Source organism: Panulirus ornatus, chromosome 9 (assembly GCF_036320965.1).
Source record: "Panulirus ornatus isolate Po-2019 chromosome 9, ASM3632096v1, whole genome shotgun sequence".
Lineage (NCBI taxonomy): Eukaryota > Metazoa > Arthropoda > Malacostraca > Decapoda > Palinuridae > Panulirus > Panulirus ornatus.
The window spans coordinates 48,216,598-48,238,135 of NC_092232.1; the positions used below are offsets into that span (position 1 = coordinate 48,216,598).

The 21,538-nt window shown below is 38.8% G+C and overlaps 1 protein-coding gene and 1 long non-coding RNA gene across 3 annotated transcripts in view; both read right to left on the minus strand.

Moving 5' to 3' along the window:
• Nucleotides 1-5,874, minus strand: part of LOC139750117 (uncharacterized) — a 220,386-nt gene extending 214,512 nt beyond the window's left edge. The window contains exon 1 of the long non-coding RNA XR_011713085.1: nucleotides 4,452-5,874. This is a non-coding gene — a long non-coding RNA (uncharacterized lncRNA). The remainder of the gene's footprint in view (nucleotides 1-4,451) is intronic.
• Nucleotides 5,875-9,925: 4,051 nt separating this feature from the next.
• The window catches only part of LOC139750396 (armadillo repeat-containing protein 8-like), an 86,391-nt gene continuing 74,778 nt past the window's right edge, over nucleotides 9,926-21,538 (minus strand). For both annotated transcript variants that reach the window (XM_071665140.1, XM_071665138.1), the window contains exon 14: nucleotides 9,926-9,995. The gene's annotated coding sequence lies outside the window, so the exon portion shown is untranslated. The remainder of the gene's footprint in view (nucleotides 9,996-21,538) is intronic.

Sequence of the window (21,538 nt, forward strand, 5' to 3'; positions counted from 1 at the left end):
AGGCGTGACCTACAGGTGCTGAGGCCAGGCTGGCAGTGTACTCAGCGTCTGAGGTGTGACTTACAGGTGCTGAGGCCAGGCTGGCGGTGTCCTCAGCGTCTGAGGTGTGACCTACACAGGTACTGAGGCCGGCCAGGCTAACTGAGTCCTCAGAAGCTACGATTCAACTCAGTAGGTAGTATCACCTCCATCTGTAATCTCATCATTCTAAAAAAAAGAAAAAAAAAACGCGCAAAGAATTTTGTTAAGTTTAAAAATTTAGTTGACAAAAAAAAAGAAAAAAAAATATGTTCCTCTTGAAAATAATGTGAATGTTTGTCCAGGAAGAAGGAAGAGCTGTACTGCTCTAAATATTGGAAGGGATAATTCTGACAAGATTTACAACGTAAATATTTGCTCTGCGTGACCGATGTCCGGCGAGCAATGTGTGTTCTCACTGCCCGCCAGGCCCCAGGCTCACTCTCACCTGACAGTGACCCATGGGTTCACTGTCACCTGACAGTGACCCATGGGTTCACTATCACCTTACAGTGACCCATGGTTCTATCACCTTACAGTGACACATGGGTTCACTATCCCTTACAGTGACCCATGGGTTTACTGGTGGTCACTGTCACCTTACAGTGACCCATGGGTTCACTAGAAGTCACTGTCACCTTACAGTGACCCATGGTTTCACTGGTGGTCACTGTCACCTTACAGTGACCCATGTGTCCACTGGTGATCCCTCTCGCCTTACAGTGACCCGTGGATTACTGGCGGTGACCATCAACTTTACAGTGACCCATGGATTACTGGCGGTGACCATCACCTCAACAGTGACCCGTGAGTTCACTGGCGGTCACTGTCGCCTTCCAGTATCAAGCAGTGAGAATACGCTTGCTGGGCCGGTATGAAACCAGCCAGCATCACTTGTGTAGCTGTCATGTCGCTAACAGAATCAAGCCACTAAAATACCTATCCAATTTCTTTTTTTTTTTTTGTAAAACTCATCATTACTTTTTTTCTCAAATTTCTGTCACCCAAACACACATCGCGCTGAGGGGAAACCCATCCATGTTAAATAAAAATAATTTATTTTTATGTAACGAAGAGACTTTTGATATATATATATATATACCCGAGTTGTGTGGAATAGTTGAATATATACAATTTTTTTTCACTTTTAATGACCGTGAATTATCATAATAAGGGTCCCATTTTTTATTATTTGTTTTTAATGTGTTTTATACGTCCTCTGCCTCGATGAAACAAATTATGAGGTGAACATGAGGCAGACCCACCCACTCAGTGTAAGGAAGATGATGTGAAAGTGACCCGCTACCTACAAAGAAAGTGAATGTGACCCAGTTTAAAGACAGTGTCACTTTTCCTGGAGATGGGAACAGGGTGTGAATATGACCCAGTACAAAGAGGGTGTGAATATGACCTATTTACAGGAAAGATGGTATGATTCAGGAAAATGACTGTGTGAATGTGACCCAGCACAAGGAAGGTAATTTGAATGTGACCCAGTGCGAGGGATGGTGTGAAAGTGACCCAGTACAATGAAAGTTGTTAAAATGACACAGTACAAGTTGGTGTGGAGGTGACCCATTAGGAGGAAAGTGTGAAAGTGATCCAGTACAAGGAAGAAGGTGTGAAAGTGGTCCAACAGAGGGAAGATGGTGTGAAAGTGACTCAGTACAAGGAAGATGGTAAGTGACCTTGTAAGAGGAAGTGACTCAGTACAAAAAAAAGATGGTGAAAGTGACCTAGGAAAAGGAATATAGTGAAAGTGATTCACTACAAGATGGTGAAGGTGTGACTATAACCCATTATAAAAATATGAAAATGACTCAGAACACAAAGGACAGCGTAAAAGTGACCCTGGTAATCCAGCACCAGGAACATTACATGAAGGTAATCCAACTTCATGAACGTTACATGAAGGTAATCCAGCACCAAGAACATTACATGAAGGTAATCCAACAACAGGAACATTACATGAAGGTAATCCAACTACAGGGACGTTACATGAAGGTAATCCAGCAACACGAACAGTACGTGAAGGTAATTCAACAGGAACATTACATGAAGGTAATCCAGCAACACGAACAGTACGTGAAGGTAATTCAGCGACGGGAATAATATTCGAAGATGACCCAGAACCTGGATGAGAGTAATTTTGAATCACTTCCTTGCAGTGGTAGTAATTTTTTTACTCGTCTTGCGTCCTGTACAACTATTTTTGGGTATGACGCATGCGATGTTTTGATCGAGTCCACTGACAGCACATAGTCACCCGTATACCATTCCAATTCACTTTATCCCGTGCACGCCGTACACCTTCCTGGATATTCAGGCTCCGAGCCCTAAACGCCACCCTTTTCTAAACAATTCGGTCTCCCCTCTTCTCCCTGTTCCCTCCAAGCAAGACACATATTCTCTTTGCCAGCCTCTCCTCACTCATTCTCTCCTTATGTTCAAACCAATTTAGCACACCCTCCTTACAATACATACTGGCCTCATTTATTTCATATCCAACGCATGCCCATCTTAGCTTTCCCAGAGAGCGACCTCTCGCTCCACACAGTTCTCAATGCACCCAGGACCTTCGCCCCATAACCCACCCTATGGTTCACCTTAGCTCTCACGGCTCCATTCGTCGCCATATCCACTCTCGGGTACCTAAAACACTCCACTTCCTCCAATATCTCTCCCATTCTAACTCACACTATACAACCTGTCTCTCTCCATTGCCAAAGTTAATAATATAGCTTTTATTCATCTTTTCTCTCAAGTTTCTCCCTTAATCTCCCAAAACGAGACACCAGCTTCTCCAGTTTCTGCTGACTCGATTCTGCCACCAGCGTCATCATCAGACAACTGACTCACCTTCCAGATACCCCAACCCCTCAATAGACTTGCTCTCTCCAAGACCCTTACATTCACCTCCCCAGCTATCCTCTTAATCAACATAATAAGCATGGGTACCTTGGGTTAACATATCCGGAATACTGAGAAAAACAATGCTAAAGGTACACTAAAATTATGTTTACGAAAGACCAGAATTAAAAACGACTCCTCAGTAGTCCAGGATGAAAATATTAGCCTGAGCCAATCAATATCAGAGGGTCTTTATGTAACACCAGTAGATGTAGTTTCAGTACAGTACTGTGGCACCATAGCAATACTTATCACTTGTGAATCATTCAGTGAACTCATTAGGTTACAGAAAAGCTTCTGTATCAGAATCCCTCGTACATTTCACATCGTGAAATGTTGGGGGCCCCCTTGGGTACAACTCTCCTTCGACGTATGCTTTCAGTGTTCCTCGACGGTTCTCACCAGAACTGTCAAGAAACACATCTGTCTGCATCCTAGTCCGTCTGGGAAGCGTGTGCAACGGGAGTAGATGCATGCCACTCGAGAGACCGGTAACCACAGTTCTCTTGGGCTTACAGCTCACCACACCACCAACCTTGTGCTGTGGTCACCAACTTGCAGCTCACCACACCACCATCCTTGTGCTGTGGTCACCAACTTGCAGCTCACCACACCACAATCTTGTGCTGTGGTCACCCACCTTGCAGCTCACAGCACTACAATCTTTGTGCTGTGGCCACCACCTTGCAGCTCACCACACCACCATCTTTGTGCTGTGGCCACCACCTTGCAGCTCACCACACCACCATCCTTGTGCTGTGGCCACCACCTTGCAGCTCACCACACCACAATCTTTGTGCTGTGGTCACCCACCTTGCAGCTCACAGCACCACTATCTTCGCGTTCTGCTCTGTCTTCCGCTGTGGCATTGCCATGCCACAACGTAAATTTTTCGTCCATTAGTTACAAGTGGCTTCCTATTCTGTCCTTGTCGTCGGTTCCCTAATGAGACTGCTGATGGTCATTTAAACCTGACGTGTAGTTTCCAAAAACAGGTGTCAAAGTAAAACAGGACTTTGCCATTACGGCACATTCTCTGCGGTTGTATGGTAAAGCAGTCATTCCCCACAGTGTGAAAGACATGACTTTAGTAGTTAAATTCGATGTTTAAGTTAATTATACGATACAGACCCCTTACTCACTTTGACACCAAGATAACTAAGGCTAAAGCTATTTCCTGCAAGATTCTGGCACAGCTAAAAGACGCGAGCTGTGACGTCATCATGTTTACAGTGTGGTTGGCTCTTAAGGAGACAAAATTCAGCACTGTATGACGAAATAATCCTCTCATGTGGTTATTTATGGCTTCATGTACGATCTTGGAATATCAATAGCTTCCTTACACAGATATGGCCATGACACTTACCCACCCCGAGCTACACCCTCTTTACTTTGAATAAACTGAAAGTTTTCTAACAGATCAACGTACACTGTGGCTCACACACATATATACACATAATGGGGCTTTTAAGTGCTGCTATTCTTAAAAAGACTTCCCGCATGTCACATTTTGAAGAACTTACCTTTAAATACAGTCTCGAAGCACTGTATGTGTCACAGGTACCCTGCTGCCGTCACATTTTTCACTAAATTAATGTAACACGATCCAAGGGATCAGTTCTTCCTCCTCCTCCTTCGTCCATGAGGGTCGAGTACCAGGATGTGCCCACACTGCCCTCGACATATCTATACCAATGGCGGGAAGCCATAAAAATAAACATATGACCCATAAACCACAACTGGAACAAATACTGGCAATCGCCTGTCCATAAAGAAATATCAAAAAACAAATATTATATATACGAACACTACTAAAAATATCGTTAACACGAGTGGGAAATACACGTATTGCTGCCACCCTCGTCACGTCACCCAAAATCTTTCTTACAATTTCTTACAAAATAAAAATGACTACAAAGTTGAATACTAAGTTGTGTAAACTAACCAAAGATGTTCTCACATCCTTGAGAATGTGAGAAATGACCATTAGCAGGCAGAACAAGGATGAGGATAATTAGTAGCCACAACACTGATTCGTTTCAGTTTTTTCAATTTTCTTTTGTCCCTGGGTAATAACTGTTCTACTTGATTATGTCTAAAAGTATAGGTAATGGCAATTATTCCCTTGAAAGTTTGCTTTTGTGATCAGGAAAGTAATATTTGGAAATTTACCTACTTTTGAGAAAGTTCCTGATAGATTCAGTGCTGACTGAGTAGCTGATATAAATCTTAATATAAGTTCCCAGCAATATAAAGAGTAGTATAAATATTAGGGTCTTAAGCCAACCAGTTCAGTTTAGATCTAGCTGCCTAAATGTATACATATACATACATTTTTCTGGGATGGCATCTAGAGGCTGTAAAGGAGAGTTCAGTTTAGATGTAGCTGCCTCACTAGATGAATACACATACATTTTTCTGAGATGGCATCTAGAGGCTGCAAGCATCCGGCTGACGTATTTTGCTATGCATGTGGCCAAATTGTCAGGACAAAGAGTGAAAAAGTACTGCTTTGCAGCATCAGATAAGATGTGGGAGGCCTACAAGGTATATTTCGGCATGCCTTTCAGGAATCAAGACGAATTCTAGACACTTCATTTCACCTGAAAACACTGAAAAAAAAAATCTCAGGAAGGGAACTAGACAATTGTTGTTTGTTTGGATGTAGGAATTTTGTAATAGCATTTATTTAGAATTTCTAAAACACAAAAACTTCAATTCTAATCATTTTTTTATTTTCATTACTATTAAAAAAAATCATATATGAAATATGTTGAGAGAATCTCTCACACATTAGTCATGGGGGAAATAAAGTTATAAACACAAACATATAATTCTTTTCATAATCACAATTTTACACTGATCTTTTAAAGGATGGTACAGAGAAAAAAAAAGTCATGAAGTTTGCTGTGCTATCCCAAGAATTTGGCAGGAACCCACAGACCACTTCAGCAATTGCTACCTCTGCATGGTGGACCTTCCTAAATGTCGAACTGGCAAGATTTCACCTACTATCACGTATCTGTACCTTCCATAATCCATTTCCTCGGTGCCACATGGCCCTAAGCACCCTGTACCCACTCCTCCAGAGAGAGAGAGCAACCATCCTCAGAACAGACCAGCAAGTAAGAGGGGAGGAAGATTTTGCAGATCCAGATTACAACTTCAGAGTTGCAGCTGAGGATAGAAACCCCATTCAAAAAGACCTCATTGACTCAATCAGATATCTTGGTCTCACAAAGTCCAATGCCAAGCTTTTGATATCTAGGCTCAAGCAGTGGAACTTCTTAGATGAAACTGTGCAAATCACAAATCAGAGGAAGTGTCACCTAGGTTTTTCCAGCTGCTTCAGCCATCAAGATGGGCTCTGCTTCTGCCACAATATAACCAGTCTGTTCAGTGCAATCAGAATCGCCTGACTACCACTGCACATAGAGTTAAGCCTAATGAAATCATTTGTCAGAGCTCTATATAGGAGTCTGCAGCCTTCAAGTACCTTCAAGACTTCTTCCCTAAGCTATCTGAGGCAAAGGTCAAGGCCGGTGTCTTCATCAGACCACAGATATAAAATATCATGAAGTGCAAGGATTTCCTCAAGAAACTCATGAGAAAGGAGAAAGCAGCTTGGTACAGCTTTGCCGTAGTGGTTCAGGGATTCCTGGGCAATCACAAGGCTGAAAACTATGTGGAGCTGGCTGAGACTGATGAAGGAGTATGGCAAAATGTGCTGCAAGATGTCCCTAAAAGTCCATACCCATGATGCTCACTTGATAAATTCAAAAACATGGGAGCGTATTCGGAGAAGCAAGGTGAGTGCTTCCACCGGGATATACTGGACTTTGAACGCCACTACCAAGGAACATATAACAAAATCATGATGGGAGATTATATTTGGGGTCTGATTCGTGAAAATGATTTAAAGTACAATCATAGATCTTGAAAAACTACTCACTAATAAATCTTCTCTGATCACTTTTGTTTGATATTAGTAAAACATGTTTATTTTGATTCATAAGTTGTTTTTCTGACTTTATGAGAATAGAAATGTGCATATTTGCCTGTTGTCCAACTGGAAATAGATAAATTAAAAAATAGCATTGTCCTGGTCACAAAAGCAAAGTTTGAAGGGAATAATAGCCTTTTTCTTTTTACGCATAATCAATTAGGATATGGCATTTGCTACCCAGGAACAAAAATTTTGTTACACAATGTTATTACAGAACACTAATGTCACTGTCAAAACATCGTATGTCATCATTAGAACTATACCACTATAAGAATAGTTTGTATCATCATCAGAGCACTGTATGTCACCATTATTATACTGTATGTAAGTACACTGTAAGTCACCATTAGAATTATTTCACCATCATATCACTTTATGCACTGTCAGAACACCATAAGTAACCATCAGACCTATGTCAACGTCAGAGCACAGTAAGTCACCGTCAAAACACCGTATGTCACTGTTACGTATTCTTCTCCATCAGAACACTGTATACCACCGTCTGATCACAGCATTATCATTACACTTGATCACCATTTCCCGCACCAGCGAGGTAGTGCCAGAAAACAGATGAAGAAAGACCCATCCACTCATAAACACATATACACACATACACGTAAATATACATACATATATATATCAACATACACATATATACATACATATACATACATCTACATATATATACACGTACATATTCATACTTGCTTGCCTTCATCCACTCCTGGCACCAACCCGCCCCACAGGAAACAGCATCACCACCCCTTGCATCAGAAAACAGATGTAAAGGCCACATCCGCTCACACTTGATGAAGGCTCAATAATTATGTTTGTGATCAGGTCAACAGACTCAAAAGTCTGGGAACCTTGGTTTAGTGTGCCAAATTAATACAAACTCTTTTTAATACTGTGACATACATACCATACATCCGTAGCACTGGCACTCATTTGGCCCCCTTGAAAATAAAGGTTACCATTCTCTCCCTCACCCAGACAATAGGTCATTTTACATTCCTAAACAAAGCACCACTAAAACTCAGCTCATGAATTGATCATTCACCCTCACCATTCAAAACATTTACCACTTCCCCGAATATTGCAGTCACTGTTCCTCTTCAAATACTAGTCATTATGCTTCTCAGAATATTGGAGTCACAATTCCTTTCCAAATACTGTGTCAGTGCTTTCAAAAACTGAGTGTGTGACAATTCCCAAACACTAGTTTGCTTGGACTGCAACTTCCAAAATAAATGGGACACTGCACCTTCCTGAACATTAAGTCACTACATTTTCCTAATACAAGGTCAATGCTTTTCCTCAAATACTGGATTAGTACTTCTCAATCTTGACATTATTGAACCTTTCCAAAATAGCTCTGAGACTGAGATGCATCAACTCCCCAAACACATGGTTAACACAAGTAAAAAAGATTGGTATTTAGCATCTCCCCAAGCACTGAATCACTGCACCTCCCTGTAAAAATGAAATAAAAACATCCTTGATCACTACATCTTATTAAATACTCCATGCACCTCCCAAAGTACTAGGTTACTACTCATTTCTAAACTTTGGGCTACCACACCTTTCTAAACTGCAATTCATTACACCTCAATTCACCCTCCTAAACACCATCTGTGAACTTACACTAGAATTGGCTTTTTCTGCGATAGAGGTCAACTGAACCCCCACCGAAAAGGAGGTTACTGCATTTCCTCAAATGCTGTGTCATCACATCTTCCCATACACTGGTCACTGCACCTCCTTAAACACTATCTTTCTGTACTGTCATAAACCTTGAGTCATCACTTCTATCCAAACATTTACATACATCACTTCCAAAACACTGATTAAACTCAGGTAAAATGTCAGTCCCCTTAAACAAGTCATTGTACTTCAAATAATAATTCACCACAAAGTTCAAACTGTACCTTCCTGTACACTGATTAACTGACTGTTGCACTTCTCCAAACACAGAATCACCACAGCGGCTCTTCCTAAAACAGTGGATCAGCAAACTTCCCTCAGAAGAAGTCACTGCACCTCCCTAAATATTTTGTAATCATACTACCTACACACTTTGCACTATTACTTATGAAACAAAGTCACTGCACTTCTCCAAATATGTCATTTCACCTCTCCAATCAGTAGGTTACTGCACTTCTCCATACATTTCACTGTACTTCCTTAAACACTGAACCACCAAGACAAATAATGAGTCACTGCATTTCATTAAACAATTGATCACTATATTTCCCTAAACATTTGATCACTTACCTTTACCATACTGTGGATCGCTGTACCTCCTTAAACACCGAGTCATTGTTCCTTCACACATATTTGCCATTGCCACTTCATAAACAGGTCACTTACCTTCCTAAACAATAGATAAGTACACCTAACCAAACCGCGACTTACTGCACCTCTTGAGAAACCAAGCCCACCATTTCTGTTATTAGTAGGACCCAGCATTTACCAATGGATGACTACACTTATCCAAACCGTGCCTTTATTCTTTAAATCTATTGAATACATGATTTTGATTTAAACAGTTCCAGCAAATATTTGTTGAAATTCATTGCTTTCATATATATCTTATCCTTAGAAAAATTAATGGATCAGAGGAGCAATGTCTTGTCAATGGAGAGAAAAAAAGTTAGTTTCGATCTCTGAAAAGAAAGGATAGGTCAGAGAGGAGTTCCCTGCTTGTTTATAGCATAACCATGAATTTGAGGAATTTCTGTGTTTCAGCAACTTCTCATTAGCTGTGCTGAGCCTTCTTTAATCTTCATGAGCTGAATTCAAAAGCTAGTCACCTGGAAGTGGAGTTGCTCTGCATATGTAGCTAAGAATGCCAAGTAATACTGACCCATATTTGAATCAACAGACTAGCGACAGCACTTGTCTCAGCAGTTGTCACAAACAAAAAAATAAAGTTACAGTTTAAAGACTGGATAAAATACTTCTATTAATCCTAAAAATAGGATAATTAAATTCTCTATACTGTTTTCATATATTTAAAAAAAAAATTGATACAATCCGTTCGTCTCTGCCTTCCATTTGTCTGAAAGTAAATATCAGTTCATTAAAAACTAATGAATTTAAATCTTACAGTTCCTAAGAAATAGATATCTACTCTATAAAGCCAAAGAGTCTGGAGAAGTTTCACTGCTGGTCTAAATTATAAATGAAAATAAAAATTGATGTATATTTGATATATTAGTAAATATAGTGTTAACAAAGCAATTATAATTTAATCACAGGCTACCTTAAACAATCCCTGAGATTATGTTTGACCACTCCTTTAATATAATCAACACAAAATAAATTTCACTGTCTTTTAGCTATTACAGTAAATTAGATGACAAGTACATCAGAAAAAATCAATATTTTTGAGGTGATGGTGATAAACATAACGTTGATCTGATCTAACCAAGTCAGAGAAATTGAGATCCCTTCAACTTAACTTTTCCATCCTATTCTGAAAATGAAGAGTGCAATAATTTATCAAAAGCTTATCATGACACATATACCCAAAGATTTGCTATCTAAAGAAACAGTATAATCAAGAAGTAGGGTTCTGAAGAAACTTAAAAAATACTGCAGACTAAAGTTATGCTTTGTCAAACACTGTTTCTGTAAACAATTCTGTACAAGCCAAAAGGTGCCTTTATATATTCAGACTTTCAGTACAAACTATCAATAAGCAATTCCTGAAAATCTACTTTATTTCGTCAAGATGTTAAGTACAGGGGATCCCCACAAGATGACACGGTTATGTTCTCAGCGAAACGTCATCATTGTGGAATGTTGATCTATGTGTAACTGAATTAAACCCAAGACATCTCAGCTTACCATCATTATAACACAATCTATCACATCATAAATCAGAATCTGATTCAACTACCGCTGCCATTTCACAGGTAAATCAGATGACAGGTAACGATTCTCATCAAGAAAGCTCGTGATGAGGGATTGAGGTTGGCAGTAGTGGAGTGGGATGGGGCAAGAGTAAGTGGTCAGTAGAGCCTTCAAAATAAGTTTATACATTTCAGTATGTAATACTTATGTTTGTTGATGTATTTTGCCATTATATTTACCTATTCTAAGGTTTTCCAGTTAGGTAGATCTCATTTTTATGGCACATTAAGATTTTGAAAATTTGAAGTTCCTTAGAGTAAGACCATCAGTGGCTGGAACAAGATTAAGAATCTAATGTATTATGCTTTGGAATCATTATGAAAGGTATCATAACTTATATACCTTGAAGTATATCATCATATAAATCTTGCAACATGTCATTATTCATTAAAAAGAATGTTTGAAAAAACAAATCTTCTTCAAATCTGTTGCTATAACAAAAAGTTGGAGCCATCCTACAAATTTCTACCCTATTACGAAATGCAACTCTGCGAACCATCATGATATTGGATATCGGTTATTTTCATGTTACTCCACAAACCAAATCAAGTCAAAGCCAAACATTTCCTATCAAGAGATTCTTTTTCACCATAAATGGAGAATTATTTGTGTTTCTGAATGTTGCTTGTGCAACGAAAGTATTAGAAATGTACCAAAAATCTGAAACTTTATAATTAGGTATTGTATTCAGATTACATTTCTGTTTCTGAGTTAGGGAAGTAATTGAAAGGAATTCAGGTAAGAAGAGAGATAAAGCAGTTAACTATGTATGTTTGACATATCATCTTAGCTGACAGGTAAGTGTCTATCTATCTATATATGTCTCATGTTCCACAAACAACAAATTATCAACCATTCAGGCTGAGTATTACATTAATAATTTCTAAATGTTAGGAAGCTGTTAGATACAGAGAAGTAGAAAGAAATTCAAACAGCACCAGACAACTGGGTCCTTATCAGGCTGTCTCTTAACTGTGGAAGAGATCAAGAACTCATGGATTACTGCAGTAACATTAGAAAGACAAAAATATTTAAAAAGAGAAGAAATGTAAATGTTTCATTAATGAAGGAGGAATACATAATCTCAGCTATGGATGTGAAGCAAAATGTTAATCAAATTTCCGCTAAACATATCTATGGTGCCGCTTTCAACCACTCAACTGGTAAATCATTCCATATGTTAATAAATGCTAATGAAGAAGAATTTCACCTCATTCAAGGTAGAATGTTTACTCATGAGTTTGTATTCATTACTATGAGTATAATCACATGAATCTAGCCATAAACAGTTTGTCAGACTAAGATTAACAAAGCCTTCTCTGATTCTTAATACTTCTACTAGATAAACTCATAACCTTCTCTTTTCCAAGTTAAATAAATTCAGTTGTTTTAGTTAGCTCTCATTAGATTTGCTTCACATTCCAGAAATCATCTTATTAGCCTGCCTGTGTACTCTCTCCGTCCTACATACAGTATGCATTTTTTCAAGTGAAGTAACCAATGCAGGGATGCACCACTAAATAGTAAAGAGTGAGGGTAATTTCTCTAGACTTATATTTGATAGCCTTTGCAATAAATCTATAATTTTCTTTAAATGATTCTGTGCACTGCTTACTTAGCTTTGTCAACCAAGAATACTACATCCAATCTTTTTCCTCATTTCCACTTTGTTGCTTAATGGAATTCATACTGCAGCTTGCCTTCTTGTTTTAAGTACTTATACTTAAAAGCTTATCGATATCAATATACATTTGCCATAATGATCCTCATCCATCAATTTATCTATGTCACTTTGAGGCTGATGTTAAATATATTTTCCTCGTCTTTCGTTATTGTTCACTGTTTCCCACATAAGCAAGGTACCAGCAGAAACAAAGGTAAGGTTCTAATTTGCTCCCTTTCATTTTCTAACCATCATGTTTAATGCACCAAAATCACACCTCCCTATCCACAAACAGACCTTTCCGTGATTTTCCACAGCTGCTTCATGTGTCCTGGTTCAGTCCACTAACAGTATGTCACCACCCTGTATACCACATCACTCCAATTCACTCTGTCTCATGCGTGACTTTCACCCTCAAGCATGTTCAGGCTCCAGAGACTCAAAATCTTTTTAGTTCCATTCTTCCATCTTCAATTTGGTTTCTCCCTTTGCCTTGTCCCCTCCATTTCTGACACATATATCAACTGTGTCAACTTCTCACTCATTCTCTCCATAACTCCAAACCATTTCAGCACACCCAATTCAGTTTTCTCAACCATAATCTTCCCATTACTACACGTCTTTCTTACCCTATTGCCAACTCATTCAACCCTCTTCAAACATTTTCTTTCCAACCAATGCACACTCCTCCATATATTCACATCTACAGTCCATGCCTCACATTTACACATCATTAAGCCTACTGTACCTTCAAAAATACCCATTTCCCCCCTCCCAGATAGTAACCTTTCTTTCCATCCATTCCTCATGCTCCCAGAACCTTTGCCAGGTGTTTAAAATACCTTATTTCCTCCAAACTCACACCCTAACTACCCTGTCTCTCTGCAGTGCTAAGCCTAACATTGCTTTTATTCAAATTTAGGCTTTTTTTTTCCACACTCTGCTAAATTTAGACACCTATACCTGCAGTTTCTCGCTCTAACCTGCCACCAGTGTCACAACTGACTCACTTTCCAGGCCTCTCTCATCCCCCACAGACTGCAAACCTGCCCCTCTCCCTAGGACCTTTGCTTTTACCTCCCTCAGCACCCTATCTACAAAAAAATCAAAGAGCCATGGTGACACTACACATCCCTGCTGCAGGCCACCCTGGAACCTCTCTACCCACTTGAACACACACCCTATTCTCTTGATAAAAACCCCTCACTGCTTCTACTTGCTTTCAATTCTGAGTGCAAACCAACATTCACTGAGAACCAATCACTTTCCTCTCTTCCCACTCATACACATGCCTTACATCCTCGATAAAAACTTTTCACTGCTTCTAACAACTTACCTCCCACACCATATATTCTTAATACCTTCCACAGAGCATCTCTATCAACTCTATCATATGCCTTCTCCAGATCCATAAATGCTACATACAAATCCATTTGCTTTTCTAAGTATTTCTCACATACATTTTTCAAAGCGAACACCTGATCCACACATCCTCTACCACTTCTGAAACCACACTGCTCTTCCCCATTCTGATGCTCTGTACATGCCTTCACCCTTTCAATGAAAACCCTCCCATAGAATTTCCCAGGAATACTCAACAAACTTATACCTCTGTAATTTGAGCACTCACTTTTATCCCCTTTGCCTTTGTACAATGGCACTATGCGAGCATTCCACCGGTCCTCAGGTACCTCACCATGAGTCATACATACATTAAATAACCTTACCAACCAGTCAACAATACAATCAACCCCTTTTTTAATAAATTCCACTGCAATACCATCCAAACCCGCTGCCTTGCCGGCTTTCATCTTCTGCAAAGCTTTTACTACCTCTTCTCTGTTTACCAAGTCATTCTCCCTAACCCTCTCACTTTGCACACCACCTCGACCAAAACACCCTACATCTGCCACTCTATCATCAAACACATTCAACAAGCCTTCAAAATACTCACTCCATCTCCTTCTCACATCACCACTACTTGTCATCTCCTCCCCATTAGCCCCTTCACTGATGGTCAGTGTTATGAGGTTCTGCCTACAAGGTCACACCACATGTGAAAAGTCACATTCGTTGAGGCTGTATCACTGAGAATACAGTCACATCAAAGAACTTCTCACTCCAACATTCACATTTCCCTGTTATTGAAAGTAGTGCAGCCTTGCAGCGCACGAGCCCTTAGACAGGTGGTCTTGGGTACCACCAGGAATCTCATTAAATCTGGTCCGTGAGTAATCATAAATAAATAAATAGATGAACATACTATAGTCTGTTTTTCATACTGGTCATTCATCATTTTGAATGTTATACACTAGCCAGCTAAATGCTTGTATAGCACCTTCCACCAGCATGTTGGTAAATATAGCTTTAGCATTAAGGTTCTAACTTTTTATTGTCAAAATCAATGCTTTCAAGCCTTTCTATCTAATCTGTCAGTGTGCAACACTGATAGACTCAACACAGTTAGGCAGTGGCCCTACTAACCCTTTGATCAACTTATGCAGTGCACTCCTAATGGTTTATGCTGTAGGCCTCATTAGTATAGAGTACCTGGTTGTGAACTTTTGAAAAGCCCCTAATTCTTGGTGGAGTAGATGGACAGCTTCAGCAGAATTGTTAGCAGGGGTGTCACATGGTACAGATATGTGGATAATGTAATTGTGTGATAGTGACAGTATGCAAAGAAACTTACATAAAAAACTACTTAAGAATAGTGAGCAGTGTAAAGAGAAACATAGATATACAGTGGGACACATAGAGATAGGAAAATTACCACTTTAAGTTATGATAATATTGAAGTCTGACCCACATGTAATGTTCCCAGCTTACTGCAACCCTGCAAACAAAAATTATTTTACCATGAGCCCTTGAGTTACAACAATTCAAGTTGTAACATTTCGGACTTATTAGGGTACATGGTATTGACATACAATACTGCTTCAACCTGCAACAGACTGGAAAAAAGAAACATTTTGATATACATATCTTCAACCTCTTAAAGAGCATTGTCTTTTGATTGTTAAATATATCACCACAATCTGAAATATCTCTCACAACAAAATACCAATCATTTTGTATCCAAGCGGCTGGGAAAACACATTTTTTTGTGTTCACCACTATCCCACCATTTACTGCAAACACAGTAAGTGTAGGCATTTCAGTATGTCTGGAAGGAATGTTAAAGACACCTAAGGAAATACAGCATGTAAAGGTATCACTCCTGGGGCTGAATTACAGGTGCTTAGAAGGTTTGATACTGGTCAGAAACTCATGGTTATAGCCACATCTGTTGATTTCCCTCTGTCACTCACTGACTGCAGTGGCCTCATATATCATGAATACCTCCACTGCATGACTTGTATTTTTCTTTTATACCATAGGAAGTTATATATCAATATAAGCCCCCCAATAACTATTGTCCTGTTACTTTCACATCTTCCATTTCAAAAGTCTTTGCATCCCTCCTGACCTCTGTCAAGAGTGGACGAGCTTCTTCTGAAACCCTAGTTCAATGCTGTGATACAAAGAACGGAGCCTACTCCATGTTTCAGCTGTCCTAGCTGTACAAGAGAATTCACCCAGGACGTACTCATTAAGAAAGAAGGTAAGATCCTTTCTTGTTTGTTCTTTCTTAAGAAAACAACATTCAGAAAATAGGAAGAATAGTGAAGCATTAGAGAAACTACATTTTAGGATGAACTAGTGGAAAAGTGATGTGGGCCATGTAACTGCAAAAACATTTGATTTACAGTAGCGTGAATCACTGGTAACAAATAAGGTACAGAACTTAGAACACAGGTTAGTTGCTGTGTAGATGAAGTAAATTAACAAAAATACCTACCAACCTGCTAGGAAGATCTGTTGACTATGATAAGTTCAGGAAAGGGAGATTCCAACTCGAAATTGGTTTAGTTTACTGAAGGATGAAGTACAGGATGATCAAAACACCATTCTTGTTGGCCATTCCCTAATTAGGGATCAGAACCAGGACAAGAAATGTGTGCTTTTCTGGAGCAAAATTGGAAGATATAGTCTCAAAAACTGCCGAGGATTCAACATTTGTTTTCCAGGTCTGGACAAACAATATAGCCAATGGGAAATCAGAAGAAATTTTAGCGTAGAGGAATCTCATCTGTAAGTTCGAAGAGAGTCATAGGAAGTTGGTTATATTGGGATTGTACCCCAAGTATGAAGCAAATCCCTGTACCCTCAGTTACATGCTGGGGATAAACAATAGAACTGAGACTCTCTTTAAGGAGGAAAATCTCTTTTATACTGATTCATGAAATCATTTTAGTCGAGATAAAAGCCTCTCTGCCAAGGATAGACTCCATTTGCATGAAAATGAGAAAGCCTGTCTTGGCACAGTGTTAGATGAGAAAATTGGCTTTTTAAACAGAGATAAACTAGTTAGATACTCAGAACATGGGAAAACTGGAAAGGTGATCTAGGATATGGGAAACATGGCGGGATATGTAAACTAGAGGTTGGAGACCTAACGCAGGATAGGAATAAGGTAGATTGGGAACACTGCAGAGAACAACAACTGTGGTCAATTCTCAGGCAGTAGAGGTCATTTCACAGGTTAGCAGTAAGGGACATGCAGCGGGTGTGTGTGTGTGTGTGTGTGTGTGTGTGTGTGTTACATGATGGGATGTATCAGCTGGCGCTGTTGTTTGGGAATGAGACAGGTCAGAGAAAAGGCAGAAGAGAGCAGTAGGGGATCAATGCCCATGTGGAAGCAGGGAACAAAGCAGGTAGCAAATGGGATAGGATAATGCAAGGTAACAGACTTTGTTCACGTAAGTGGGCTCCTCAGTGCCAGTGCTGCACCAATGAAAAAGCCTCAGCCATGTAGTAGAATATCATATGTTAATGCGCCTAGTATACTTTAAAAATTTTTGGAGTTGAGGAAACTGTATTGGAATACAATTATGATATAACTGATATTTTTGTATCTTGGCAAGATATAAGACATAGAGATTTCCTCCCTAAATATGCCAGTCCTGGGTACACTATATTTAACAGTAACAGGGGAAATAAGGTAGGTGGTAGTGCCTTGTTCTTTGTTAAAGCTTATCTAAGTCCTGTGGTGAAAAATGTTGTTGCTGTTGATACAACTGACTTCATTTTTGCAAATATCAAAGATATGTTTCAAAAGAAAATAACAGTAGGATTAGTTTATGGTCCCCAGCACAGACACCAGAGGTAGGCAAAAGAATATAGAATCAAGTAGCAGAAATTAGAAATTAAAATTATTTGAACACTGTAGATTTTAATATACTATTATCTCAGAGGGAAGAAACCCTTTTCAGTAGCTCTGGGCAGGAGCTTTACCTAAATCCACTTGATAGTAACTTAATACAACTAGTTGATAAACCTGTGTGATAAGAATATGTTAAATCTTATTCTAACTGCAAATGAGGATCTCATTTACAATGTTGAAGTTAGAGACAAATTTAGTGCAAGTGATCACCAGCAATTTACTTTTGAATTAACTTTCATCACTGCCTGTAATGTTGGTCTAAATGAGTCACAAAAAAAAAAATTTAGACTTGCAAGTTTTAAAGATCTTTGCATTGCTCTTGATAGGCAAACCTGGGATGACAGTATAAATGAAAGCAATATGAATGTAGCTTGGGTGTCTTTCAGTAAAACATTCAAAGCTGTGCATCCTTACTTGACAGAGTCAAAAGCAGTCTGACTTATAAACTGTTCCAGGCTAACTTCCAGACTTGATGCTCTTGCTCTTCATTGCAATATTGGTTCACTTTCCCTCTTCTATTGGTATTACTCTGGTTTTTGCTCCCAAGAGCAGGCTGCTTGTGTGTCCCCAACATTAGGGAGACCATGCAATACTTAGCAATCTGCTGCATCACATGATTACTGTTTGGCCATCGACATCTCAAGGGTAGGCTGTCTTGATAATTGCTTCTTTCCCTACACATTTAAACTTTGGAATTCTCTACCTTCTCATGCCTTTCCAAATAACTATGACCTGGCTCATTTTAAAAGACAAGTTTTCACTTCAAGCAGAAATACTTTCCTGTCTTTTCTTTTTCTCTTTCATCATTCTCTCTAGATTTCAATTAAGGCCTGTCCTTGATGTAGACTTTTGTCCAAGACTGGACCTTCAACATTAAAAAAAAAAAGGAGGCAAAAATTGTGTTGATGCGTTTTAGATGGTCCTTTTCGAATGTGAAACCAAAATGGTGGAACAATGACATAAAGAAGTGTCTCTTGCCTAAGAAAATTTATCTGTCTATCTATATCTGATGCCTGTTCCAATTTTCGAAAAAGGCAATAATTCACAGTCTGGAAATTATCATCCAATCAGCTTAAAGTCTGTAGTTGGTAAACTTATGGAAACCATAATTCGGGTTAAAACTGTAAATGATTTAGAAGACTGCCAGTTAATAAATAACTCTTAGCACGGTTTTTTACAAAGTAGGTAAAGTTATGGAAGCCATCATTTGGGATAAAATTGAAAAACCATTTAGAGGACCACCACTTAATAAATGACTTTCAGCTTGGTTTTCAACAAAATTAGTCATGTCTGACACATCTGCTTGATTACTGATATATTCAATATGTATGATGAAAGTACAACAGCTGATGTTATCTATCACGATTTTCAAAAAATTACATTCAAGTCCCACATCAAAAATTATAAACTAATGTTCAATCACATGGTATCAGATGGGGTTGTACTTCAGTTGTTAGGAAATTGGTTAACTGACCTTAAACAAAGTTGCGATTGATTGCCAAGCCTCAGACTGACTACACGTAACAAGTGGTGTACCAAAAGGATCAGTCTTAGGACCAGTTCTCTTTCCCACATACATTAATGATAGTCAATGAGTTGTATCATACAATTTGGAAATTCCCTGAATGTCTGCAGCTTGAAATGGACATAGACAAACTGATGAACTGGGCTCATAAATGGCAAATAAATTCTAATGTCAAAAAGTACAAAGTTTTACAAATCAGTAGTAAAAATGAAAAGACAAGCTACAGTATGAATTCTGTTTAACTGCAAAAGATAAAGAGGAAAATGACATGGGTGCAACAATCTCTGGTGATCTAAAGCCAAGTAAACAGTGCATTAAAAGCACTTAAAAAGGCAAACAAAATTCATGGATTTATAAGAACAGCTATCAAATTTACATCCAGGGAAATTATCCTTACTCTTTACAAGTTATCTGTGCATCCCCATCTAGAATAGTGTGGTCAGCTTTGGTCACTATACTTGAAGAAAGACATAGACAAAACTGAAAAAGTACAGAGACAAGCTACCAAGATGATTCCTGTACAGTAAAACAAATCCTTAGAGAGCCAACTAAACGACTTAAATCCATTTTATTTAGAAAAGAGAAGGTTAAGAGGTGTTCTGAATGAGGCATTCAAAATTATCAAAGGCTTTGATAATCATGATCTAATGATTTACATAGGGATAGATTCATCTAGTTTCATTAATAAAGATGGTTACAAACTAATGGGCAAACATTTCACCTCTAATGAGGCAAAACTATAGAATGATCTACCAATTAAAGTGGTTGAAAGTAGCACCACAGATACATTTAAGAAAAGATTTGATAAATGTTTCGCTTTTAATCCACAACTGACATTATATGCAACTCTTTGGCTACATGAAAAATTATATTTTTCTTTTTTTTTCCTTGATATGCAAGTCTTTCTACTCTTACCACAGTGATCTATAATTTTCACATTTCTTCTATCACAAACAGCCTGGAATGGACCCAGCAGTATGTCACTGTTTAAATTCCTTTATATATCTCCCATATCCTCAAACCTCTTGAATTTCACAGTCTACTCTCTAATCACCAGTATGGCTTCCATATAAGCAAGATCCCCTGGTGATATTCTCTCTTATCATATCATCCCTGAATGATTTTGAGGAATCCTCTGTTGCTGCCCTTGATATATCCAAAGCTTTTGACAGGGCATGGCATCAGGGTCTCATCTTAAACACCTAGCAAGCTGCTGCATTGCATGATTATTGTGTGGCCATTGGCAACTCAAGGGAAGGCTGTTTGGTAACTGTTTCTTTCCCTACATCTTGAAGTGTTGGAACTATCTACCCTTGCATGCCTTTTCCAATAGCTACAAGCTAGCACATTTTAGAAAACAGGTTTTTCACTTCCTCGAAAATTCATGAATACTTTCCCTTGTCTCTTCTTTGTCCCCTTCACGAACCTCTTTAGATTTCAATTAAGGCCCAGCCTTGATGTGGACTTTTGTCCATGACTGGAGCCTCCAACATATAAAAAAAAGGTAGTTCTGTACTCGCACATGTGAAGAGGCTCACACATGAATATTTTTTCAGACAAGTCATGGCTGTCGCCACACCCAACTTTGCTAGCTGTTCAATGCATCCCTTGCTTTTTGATGCGATATATAGGTACTATTTTTCTACACCAATGTTATAGTTTCTTAACACTCATACGGACATGCAACTTTCCAACACAATTAAGGTTTCTCCAACTGAAAATGACTGATGTTTCAGATTTTACCATGAATGTACATAAATTTACATATGAACACACTATACCCCTAAATTTTCCGAATGGTGAATATTTATGAAAAAAAATGTACAGACTTTGCTTAAAAAAGGTATACAATCTCCAAACATAGCCACAACTTTAGTGACAGATTGAGAGCAAAATGGCAAAAGGTTAGGATAAACAAAGCCAGGGAAGTGGATGAAAAATGGGATGTATTTAGAGAAGTAGTACTGGCATGTGCATGAGAAGTTTGACCAAGCTGAAGAGGTGGGTAGGTGAGAAAACCACTAGCTAGACCACACAATACTTGGCAAACTCTTACAGGTGGGCCATTCTGATAATTGTTTGAGCCATTTTGATAACATTTCTTTCCCTACACTTCAAGCTTTGGAACTCTAAACCCTCCCATGTCTTTCCCAATAACTTTGACCTGGTACATTTTAAAAGACAAGCTCTACACCCTGCAAAATTTGTAAATGCTTTCCCTTGTCTCTTCTT